At 27.7% G+C, this 10,324-nt stretch overlaps 1 long non-coding RNA gene across 1 annotated transcript; it reads right to left on the reverse strand.

Moving 5' to 3' along the window:
* Positions 1–471: 471 nt before the first annotated feature.
* LOC132950973 (uncharacterized) lies at positions 472–1,991 on the reverse strand. The gene is made up of 2 exons (XR_009665271.1): positions 1,853–1,991; positions 472–802 (listed from the first exon to the last, which is right to left on the reverse strand). It is a non-coding gene; the product is annotated as an uncharacterized LOC132950973 (long non-coding RNA).
* Between the last annotated feature and the right edge of the window lie 8,333 nt (positions 1,992–10,324).

Genomic DNA, 10,324 nt, shown 5'->3' on the forward strand with positions numbered 1-10,324 from the left:
AAGTTTCGGCCATATTAAATATTATAATATGGTGCTTGTTGCATATTTTTTCACAAACGATGTAGAAACAGTCAAAACTTCAAATTTCAGAAGAGGAGTACTACCGTTTCAACGACCCCTCCAATTGTTTTTGGGATAGCTTTACGTTATTCTGCCCAACCGATGAAACTTGGTGCAAATTTGTGCAAAAATGTTGCACAAAATATATGTAATATAGTTTAAATTTTGAAAGTGAAAGGACATTGAAATGGACCTTAAAACCACATAAAAAGGATATTGAAGGATAAATTAAGATGACATATCTACGTGTTTCGACAAAGTCTGATGTTCCAATATTTTTGGCACCTGTGTTTTTTTTATTTGAAGTTGTTTCATAACCATAAATTATAATATAGTAGAATAAAATCATTTTTTTTCAAATTTTTATTTTCGAAAGCATACATTATTATTAAGTGCAATGTTACAATAACGTATTAAAATTTGGATATATCATATATTTTGTATTTTAATGGATATATAATATGAGTATACATCTTAGTGTGCATACAATTGTATTTGCATATAAAATAGGTACATTAGCCATCAGAAAGTATATAAGATAAATTATTAACTTATATCAGACTTGCAACTATAGTCATATTGAATATCATTATCAAGTAGTTGCTGTCGGTTATGAAGTTCCTGCAGATTATTTAGGAGGGTAAGATGGGCATTGGCCTGTTGCGGTAGTCGAGGTAGGTGCGGTAGACGTGGCAGACGTGGGAGGAGCAGATGATGCTTGTGCATCAACTTGTGCTAAATTCTAAACAATTAGATATAAAATAATTATTACTTTGATTATGAATACATTTATATATTTTAATCTTAACAATAGCAGTATCAACCTAACAAACTCTTCTTTCAAATTAAATTAATTAAATTCGAAGTTGTAGAAACGTAAATACTATACCAATAATTTTTTTTTTAGATCCGTCAGTGTTTTATACATCCCCTTACAGAAGCTAATCTAATTAAAATCACTAACTAGTACCTAACTACCACCACATTCAATTCGATGAAAATTCTCTTAAATCACTTCAGAATTTAAAGTAGAGTCTGGTATTTATTTTCTGTGGTTTTGAACAAAAAAATTCTTCCAAATTTCGAATCCAACGATTCCGTACTTGTGAAAATCAACTCAACACTAAACACATCACACGCGGAATTACATAATTTTTATTTTATTTTTGGCGTACCTGTATAATACATGTAGACATAAAGTTCAAATAATAATAATAATAATATATTCACATAATATTGTCTCAGAGGATAATTCTATCTACGACATACTAAACCCTGAAATAGATTCGAGAAAATGCGATCACAAAATATTTATTTCTAATGCATGTACCTATTAGGTTGAATCATATTATTTTATTTTTGTTAATTTGAACTAAAGTTATTATAATATAAAATTTAATTTACACAGTTTATTGAATTTAACCTATTATTTTTCAAGTGCTGATAGTATCGGTGATAATAAAAGTCATACCTCATAGTATAATATAAACAAATATGTTAAGTTATTTCAGTTATTTCACTTTAATAATATTCTAAGTGATTTCAGTTAAGCGATACCTAATAGTTTGGCAATAATAATATCATTTCGTAAACGCATTCCATATGCTTATTATATAATTTGCACATTTTTAACTTTGCCTGACCTAAGTCTACAAATATTACATTTTTTAATAATAGTTCATAACATTTCAATTTTCCTACTTCATTATTTCAGCTCATATAAATAAAACACATACAAATTATAACTTAAATAATATAACCATAAACTACGATATAACATGTTGATACTTACAAACATACTAACGATGATGAAAATTGCCATGGCAATGATGAATTTAAAGTTCATGTTTAGTTTGTATTGATGTTGTACTCAATAATATTTTAATATAATTTAGTATTTCTAATGAGTTTTTATGTAAAGTGGTATCCCCTTTTATACGAGTTTTAACAATTAATCAAGTTTGAACATTTTGAATTGTGTTTTGCCAGATACACCTGCTTAAATTATAAATAAATATTATACCTACTGAATTAATAATATGTAATCCTAAAACGTTTAATAAATCATATTAATATCCGTGCGAACATTAGCACAGCAAAAACATTTTTACCTATGTAAACTTGATAAAAAAAACAACAAACGTTATCCTATAAAATTTAAATATAAATTTTAAAAAAATGTAAACATTTTATATTATACATTATACTAATTATAGCCACCTAATAAAGAATTCAAATTTATGATATTGTAAGAAAAGTAACTGTGATGATAAAAATGTAAAATAATTAATTACAATTTACAATTATAATAATAAATTAAAATAATAATACTGATTCTTATGATCGTCTGTTAAAATTAAAATAATGAACTATGTTTTACAACAATTAAATTTGTTATTTATTTTTTTTTTTAGCGTGTTATTGATTACCGATCAACTATTTAATTGTATTAAAAGGAAGTTATAAGAAAAAATTATTAAGCTCTTGTAAATTAAACCTATACCAATTATTTCAATTAAAAGTATTAATGCATATTTAATAAATCAACAAAAACAAATTTTACGGATATGTCTGCAATAGGGTACATTAGAAAACTCCTCAAAGGAAAACTTTAAGACATTCAATGTGCTACCAGTCAAATTACTATATAAGAAAATAGCTAATAGCTATATTGTGGCTTATAAAAAAATTTAATTACTGAGTAAATTTTAATGATAAAAAAGAAAATATTTATAGCCTATATTGCCAAAATTATCTATTTTAAAAACCGTTCGGTAAAAATTTGTGGACTATTTTGCACCGACCTATTATAATTCTATGCCTTTATCTTTAAAATCAAATATATATGTAAATAAGAGTTCTAATATCAAAAAACCTATTCTTGAATGGTTATTTGCATTAATTATTTAACTTTTAATCTTTAGTATTTAATAATGTGTAATGTTTTATTGTATATATCTATAAACTTCTATAATAACAAACCTTTTTTATTTTTTCCTAATTAAATTAATTTTGTTGTTTTTCTGTATGTATTCAAGAAAGTCCGTTAAGAATTTTTTTTCTTAAAAAGTATAAAATTATGAAATGTTAAATCAAACTAATCTATATTTCAACTCTCTGCCTTTAACAAAAGCGTTAGCTTAAAAAAGGTAGATAAATGATATATTTTTGTTTTATTTGTAAAATTTTAAATACCGATAAATATGTATAATTTAATAAAAAAAAAAAAATTTTACTGATCTTTAGAGGACCATAGTCAATAAATTAACGAACCAAAATTGATGATTTGACTATCAAAATTTTCAAAAAAAATAGACTTACTAGAATCCATTAAAAAAATAAAGTAATTACCATTTGAAAAAATAAAGTTAATTTAGCTATTGGTACACCTGCGTGTTTAAAAATTTTGGAATTGTTATATTATAAATTTAATTATAAATTTGTTCATATCTATTTTGAGGAATTTTCTTAATTCTAAATAGTTTTCTAATACAATTGCATTAGAAAATGCATCTATGTCCGTCGACAGGATGAGCCTTAACCGATAAACCTAGAAAAAAAAGGTCCCTACGAGTACAAGTGGCCCACCAGGAAACTCCCGGTATCCCGCCTGCCCAGTCCGGCCCTGTCTGGTACATAGTTGTCTACTAGCTAGGTATATTGATTATGAGTAATAACGTTACGTTTTATAAGTAGGTATAATATAACCCACACAGCATTTGAATATTTTTTTACTATGGTAAAAATATTTTCAAGAAAATAATATAGTTGTCAAAATATTGAAAAAATTGCGTAAATAATTAGAAAATATTTTAGTTATATTCATTGGCCAAGAAGTTCATATTTGGAAAAATACAAAACATTTTAATCATATATTTTCAAAAAAGATTTTCATGGAAACTTTATAAAAATATTTAGTCAACATTTTTATGCAATCATATAGTACATTATTATATATTATCATGAGAAGAAAATATTTATTGAATATTTTCAGTCAAATATTCATTATTCAAGCACTTCAAATAATTCACAAAATTGAAAATATTATTATTTCCCAAATGCTGTGTGGGAAGCTATTATAAAGATCATAATTCGGTTATTTCTTAGGTATTAGATATTACTACGACTACACAACTTTTAACTTCGTGTTGTACACTCAATGCTTTGTATTCAACAAAGTATGTGCTACTGCATACAGTTTTATTAGGTATTAACACACATTTTGATGTTTAATTTTCGTCAATATTGATAAGTAATAATGAATCATAAACAGTGTCGGGATTAGATAAGTACTTTTTTATCTAGATAAAGATAAATATAAAGATAATATGATGAACATTTATCTAGATAAAGATATAAGATAACTAATAGCGTTTTCCACATTACCATAGACATTATACGAGAGCTCACGCGAGCTCGCTCAAATTAAGCCCATGGCCTGTCTATTAGTATAAGGTCTATGGCACCAGTGCGGTATGTTGGAAAACGATATAAATTCAAATCTATCTAGATAAAGATTAAAGATAAATACATTTTTATCTAGATAAAAAAAGATGTTTTTTTTTAATACCAGCACAAAATACGTCGGAACTAGGAAAACACAATTAAATACGTGGTATATAGCTCTGAATGAGTAGCTTACTCTACCTAAAAATAACTTATAACTTATAAGTTAAAAATTAAATCATAATAATAATTTTTCCACTAATTTACTGTTGACGAGTCACCAACACCAGATAACAATGAAATATAGGTATAATTGAGCACTAAGCTGGGCCCCTAACGAAAATATTAATAATAAATAATAGGAACCAAATATATAATGTTATTATGGACATACAATTTTTTTACTGAGATGACGAAAATTTAAATTTAAAGTATTAATTATCAAAAATAAATAAATTGACAATAAAAGTGTAATTCATTTTTTTGTCCAGAGACGAATTTATCTACATGGATGAATTTTTTATCTCAGATAATTATTTAGATAAAACGCAACTATTTATCTAGATAAGATAAAATATAACTAAATATTTATCTAGATAAGTCTCAACACTGCTCATAAAGTTAATTTGTTATCAAAAAGAAGATTGAGGTTTGTCACGCCATGTGTTTAAAACACTCAAACTAAAAATGATTTTATATGCATTGCATTTTAATATTTTGTTAACTATTGTTGTTTGCTATATTATATAGATTTAAATTATTTGCATTGTGTAGTTTTAAATTTGACAAAAATTTAACATTCATAACTTTAAAAGTTTAATTTTACGTGGCTTATTATTAGATTTACTTGGGATAACTAACCCCGAAATGGTGTGATAACCTAGTACCAACTTTGAAAATGTCAAAAATTAAATATTTTAAAATTTAAATTTAAAAAATGTACTCTGACTAAATACATTTAATTTTTTTCAATGATCGATGGTAAACAATTGTTAAAAATGAATTAAAAGTTAAAAGCTAAAAACAAACCAGACGGTCTCCCTAGTCCCTAAAGATTTATTTGCATTATAAATACATCGTAAAATTAGACGCCATTGAATAATTATGGTTTAGCGATTATGAAATTTGATATATTTATTCAAGTGTGTAATCAAATATACACTTTGTTGAGTTGATACAAGTGTAAAAAACTTTTAAATACCTTTTAAAAATGGGATAAATTAGGTTACTGTTCCATGGATGTATTAAATTTGAATTTAATGATGAATCATTGCATACGACAAATTAAAACCAAGTAGGTAAGTATAATTACACTGAATTTCTTCTAAGCTGGATTAGCTGAATGGTAGGTACGAATCAAATGGAGGCATATTTCTGTGGTTGAAAATAATTAGGCTTAACGATGCCAAGCACCTATAATAGTCACTGATAGATGCTTATATAAAATAATAATTTTAGCTCCTGGATATGTGTTATTGGCCAATGTTTAAAATCTAAGTCCCTACATTTGAATTTCGTATGTCATTGCATCACCAGAAGAAGTCGATCGGGTAAGTGTTATCTTTTTCAAAAAAGTAATTTTTGCAATATTTCTTTCAAATTTTAGTAATTTCATACGTTCGATCTTTATTACAAACAGCCAAGGATGGGCAAGTTTATGATGTATTTTAACTCATTTATTTACTGTACAAATGTCAGTAGTTAGTGGTTTTAATTAGGTTAGCTTCTGTAAGGGAGTGTAAGACACTGACGGATTTAAAACAAAAATACTGGTAGTAGTTAAATTTATATAACTGCCCAATTAGTTTATTTATTTTTAAAGAAAAGTTTGTTAGTAGGTACTGCTATTTTTAAGATTAATATATATAAATTTATGCATAATCAAGCTAATAGTTGTTTTATACCTAAAAAAATGCCCCCCTTCAACAAATTGTTGCCATATAAATAGTAGGTATTTATACAAAATGAACAAAATTAATTATAAACTGGGGATAATTAAATCAGTTTAGTATACATCAATAACTTTACACGTAATATACTTATCTTGCAGATTTGTGTTCTAACGATCAGATCTGCGTTAATCACGTTCACAGTTTACATTTATTAAAATATATCAATTATCTTTTCACGTTTTAATAAATTATCCACAGTAATCTTACAGATCAAAAAAGACAACGTCGCAATCCCATGTGATTCCCTTATAATTTACAAGTCAGTATTCAAAATCCGTAATTTTAGCAAGAAAAGTTGGATTGATGGTTAATACAATTATTTCTGTTGTTATATATGTCTTTTATAAATATTATATAAAGATACATGGACAATTTTTGACCTCATAAAAGATTAATAAAAAAATATATTTCATGCACTGATAAAGTTCAATATTATATTTTCACTGTTCGCTTTAAACATTTTCAATAATATTCACGTCAAAGTTCAATAGTATTCACAGTACCAAAATATGATGCAAAGATATTGATGGCATAATTATGGTCCGATTCATATGCACAGAAATCACAAATTAAAGTTGTCTTAATATTAATGTTACTAGTTTCGATTTTTCAATAGTAATTATTATTCGTGAATTTTATGCACAAGTATATAAAACGACATTGATAAAGCTTTGAAAGTAAAAAAGTATACAGGTGTTTGAATACATATCAAAACAATGAAAACAATATTAAATATAATCATGGATTTTTTAAATGTTTTATTAAAATAATTAGTATATTTGGGGTGGGTGATATTACAAGAAAAAAAAGCATAAAACAACGTTCGAATAAAGTTTGTTTAAAAGTTATATTCTTTAGCCTTTGATTTGCATTCATTTCACAGTAATCATTTATGCCATAGACAGAAAACCAGCACCCATACCGAAGCCGCAACCTCTTGGTCCAAAATGTTTTGCATAACAAGGTCTGCAATGAATATCGCCATCAGGACCATCATTCAAACTTGTTGAATCTAATGATTTACTGCAATCAGCGCAAGTAAAACATCTCTTGTGCCAGGACTAAAAATAAATTCATAAAATATATTATTAAAATATATAATATATATGTATTATATATATTATAATTTATAAAAAACAGTATTTATTAGTATGAAACATGTGCATATGTTGGACAAATTTTCAACATTAAAATGCAACATGGTGGGCAAAGAGGCATAATATAGAATAATTATAATAAGAAAAAGAAAAAGAAATGTAGGTTATGATATTATATACAATATGGAAATACTGGGTATAGGCCATTGAATTCTCTTCAACATTTAGTTCATGAAAATAGAGGGAAATGTATGTACGTTTACAAATTATATAGATAAACTGATAATTTATCGAAACAGATAATTGTATGCTATGAAAAATAAATAGTTGGGAAACTTTTGGGTATCATTAAATACCTTTCGGTTTCATCGTTTAAGTCACATGTTAAACCAATTGACTGACCACCAGCACCTCTGTGACCTATACCTCTGGGACCGAAGCGCTTCGAATAACAAACTATACGGAAAACAAATTCTGAGTATTATGATGGACTTGGTCAATTATTATTTCAATTGTAAGGTTCATGAAAACAAAGAAAATCAATCATAATTTTCTATAAAAAAGATTATAAATTGGTAATTCACGCAAAATAAAAATAACAGGTAATATAATTTAATAAAGTAGGTAACATGCATGAAATAAATTTGTTATTTTGAAAATATCAATAAGTTCTTCGCTTGAAAAATAATAACTTATATAGGAAGTTCAGTGGTGCACACGAGGGGGAGTGATAAGGAGGCGATCGTCGTTTGGCCATAATTCTCATATTCTACTTATACTTGTTATCGTTCAATATTTTTATGAATAAGTTAGACAGGTTTGCCGACTATAGCATTTCATATATTTATACTAATCCCACATAAATATAATATATATATATTACTAATATTTCATGTAAATATATTTTTTTAAATCATCCACCCTTTCTTAGGCACTCTGCAAATCCGCTTCTGAGGATACTGATGCTATATCAAAAAACAAATATTAACTGCAAGTATTTTCATGAATACTGAATAGCCTATATAAAACACCATGCTTAAAACAATACAACTATATATTATAATTGTTATGTATTTACATTTTACATAATAAACTTTGTACAAAATACATTTTTATTGTAAAAAATTTACCGATTCTACTTGATGTCATAATATCAATTAATGGTTTTATGATTTGAATAAATTGAAATATTTAGATACGGCTATTTACAGTTTTACTATTTGTTCGATTTTTTTTAATTCTGATAGCGGAGCAACGGATGTATTTTTTATTCTAACTAAACAATTATAAACGTATCCATTATATAAGCGCGATCGCTTTGAAGGGCTCCAGCTCCTTATCCATATCCATAACCCTTAGGTCCAAATTGCTCGCCATAACATACTGATTTAAAAACATTTATTTTAAAAATTAGAACATTCAAAATACATGGATCACTTTACCTTTGGCGTATCACACACAAAACAACGCGAAAAAGCATCTAGGACAAGAAGAAAAGCTGGCAAGGAAAACAACGTGTCTTAACGGCTAAGACTACTGCTGATCACACAACACCAGTGCCGCACTACAGGCTAGCCAACCTTGACTAGCCAGTCTTGCTCTGACATACTCCCCCATTGGAAGAGTCATCTTACAATTCTGGATGAATAGCACCACCGAATAGAAAAGATACGGCACTGTAAATGGTAGTTGCTTGAGATCACTGAACAACGAACGGAAGTTGACAAAGAACTGATGTATGGGGTGACCCGTGATAACAGCTTACAATGAAATCTTATTTAAACATTAAAATAAAAACATAAAGAAATAGTTGAAAACAAGAAGCATACATATATTGTATGCAAATAATTATTTGATAAATCAATAGTTGAATTGCATGGTTCATTTACAAAGCCATCAATACAAAAATATTCTACCTAATTGGGGTAATTAGTTAAAATAAACAACATCAAAGAAATCATTTAAAACATATATATACTCGAGAACTTTAATTTTAAGTTACATAGATGTGTCATTTTTAACGAGTAAAGGAACAAACTTGATTACAGAGTGCACTGGTGTCATAACCCACGCAACTCGTCTACCCCATCGGTTCCCGGCAGCAATTTAACCACACGTCCCAGCTTCATTCCAAAAAGGCATTGGAATGACTTTTTGGAAATCAGACGGGTCAATGGATACCGGAGCTAAAGGCCATGAGATTAACATGGACTCGACGTAAGCCAAGAAGGTAATACATTTCTCCAGAGTTGTAACTTGTGTGCCAATTGAACGAACAAGTAAAGACTTCGCAGATTTAACAGCAGTCTCCCATTTGCCATCAAAGTGCGGAGCACTGGGAGATTTTAAGTGCCAGATACAATTAAAAGCGTTGATAAGATGTGGTCAACTGTGAGCATGGTTGACTAACGCACGAAGTTGACGTGCAGCACATACAAAATTAGTGCCATAGTCCAAAAAATAACATCGGATGGCAAGCATCTCCTGTCCACTACACTACAGACTAGCCAACCTTGACCGAACAATGTTCTTGCTCCGACAATCTCTGATATTATTATCCTAGTTTTCTATGTCAAAATTATATTTATTATTTATTGTAAAGTGTAAGATACTGTATTATTGTATACCTCCGTCCATTATATATATATCAAATAAATCAATAAGTAATGCCACTTTCTACGATGAGTATTATGCACTTAATATAAGTGGCGTAGCCAGGAAAGGGATTGAGGGGGCTGCAACAACCCCCCCCCCCAGAAATGTTAAAGA

Source organism: Metopolophium dirhodum, chromosome 8, assembly GCF_019925205.1.
Source record: "Metopolophium dirhodum isolate CAU chromosome 8, ASM1992520v1, whole genome shotgun sequence".
Classification (NCBI taxonomy): Eukaryota; Metazoa; Arthropoda; class Insecta; order Hemiptera; family Aphididae; genus Metopolophium; species Metopolophium dirhodum.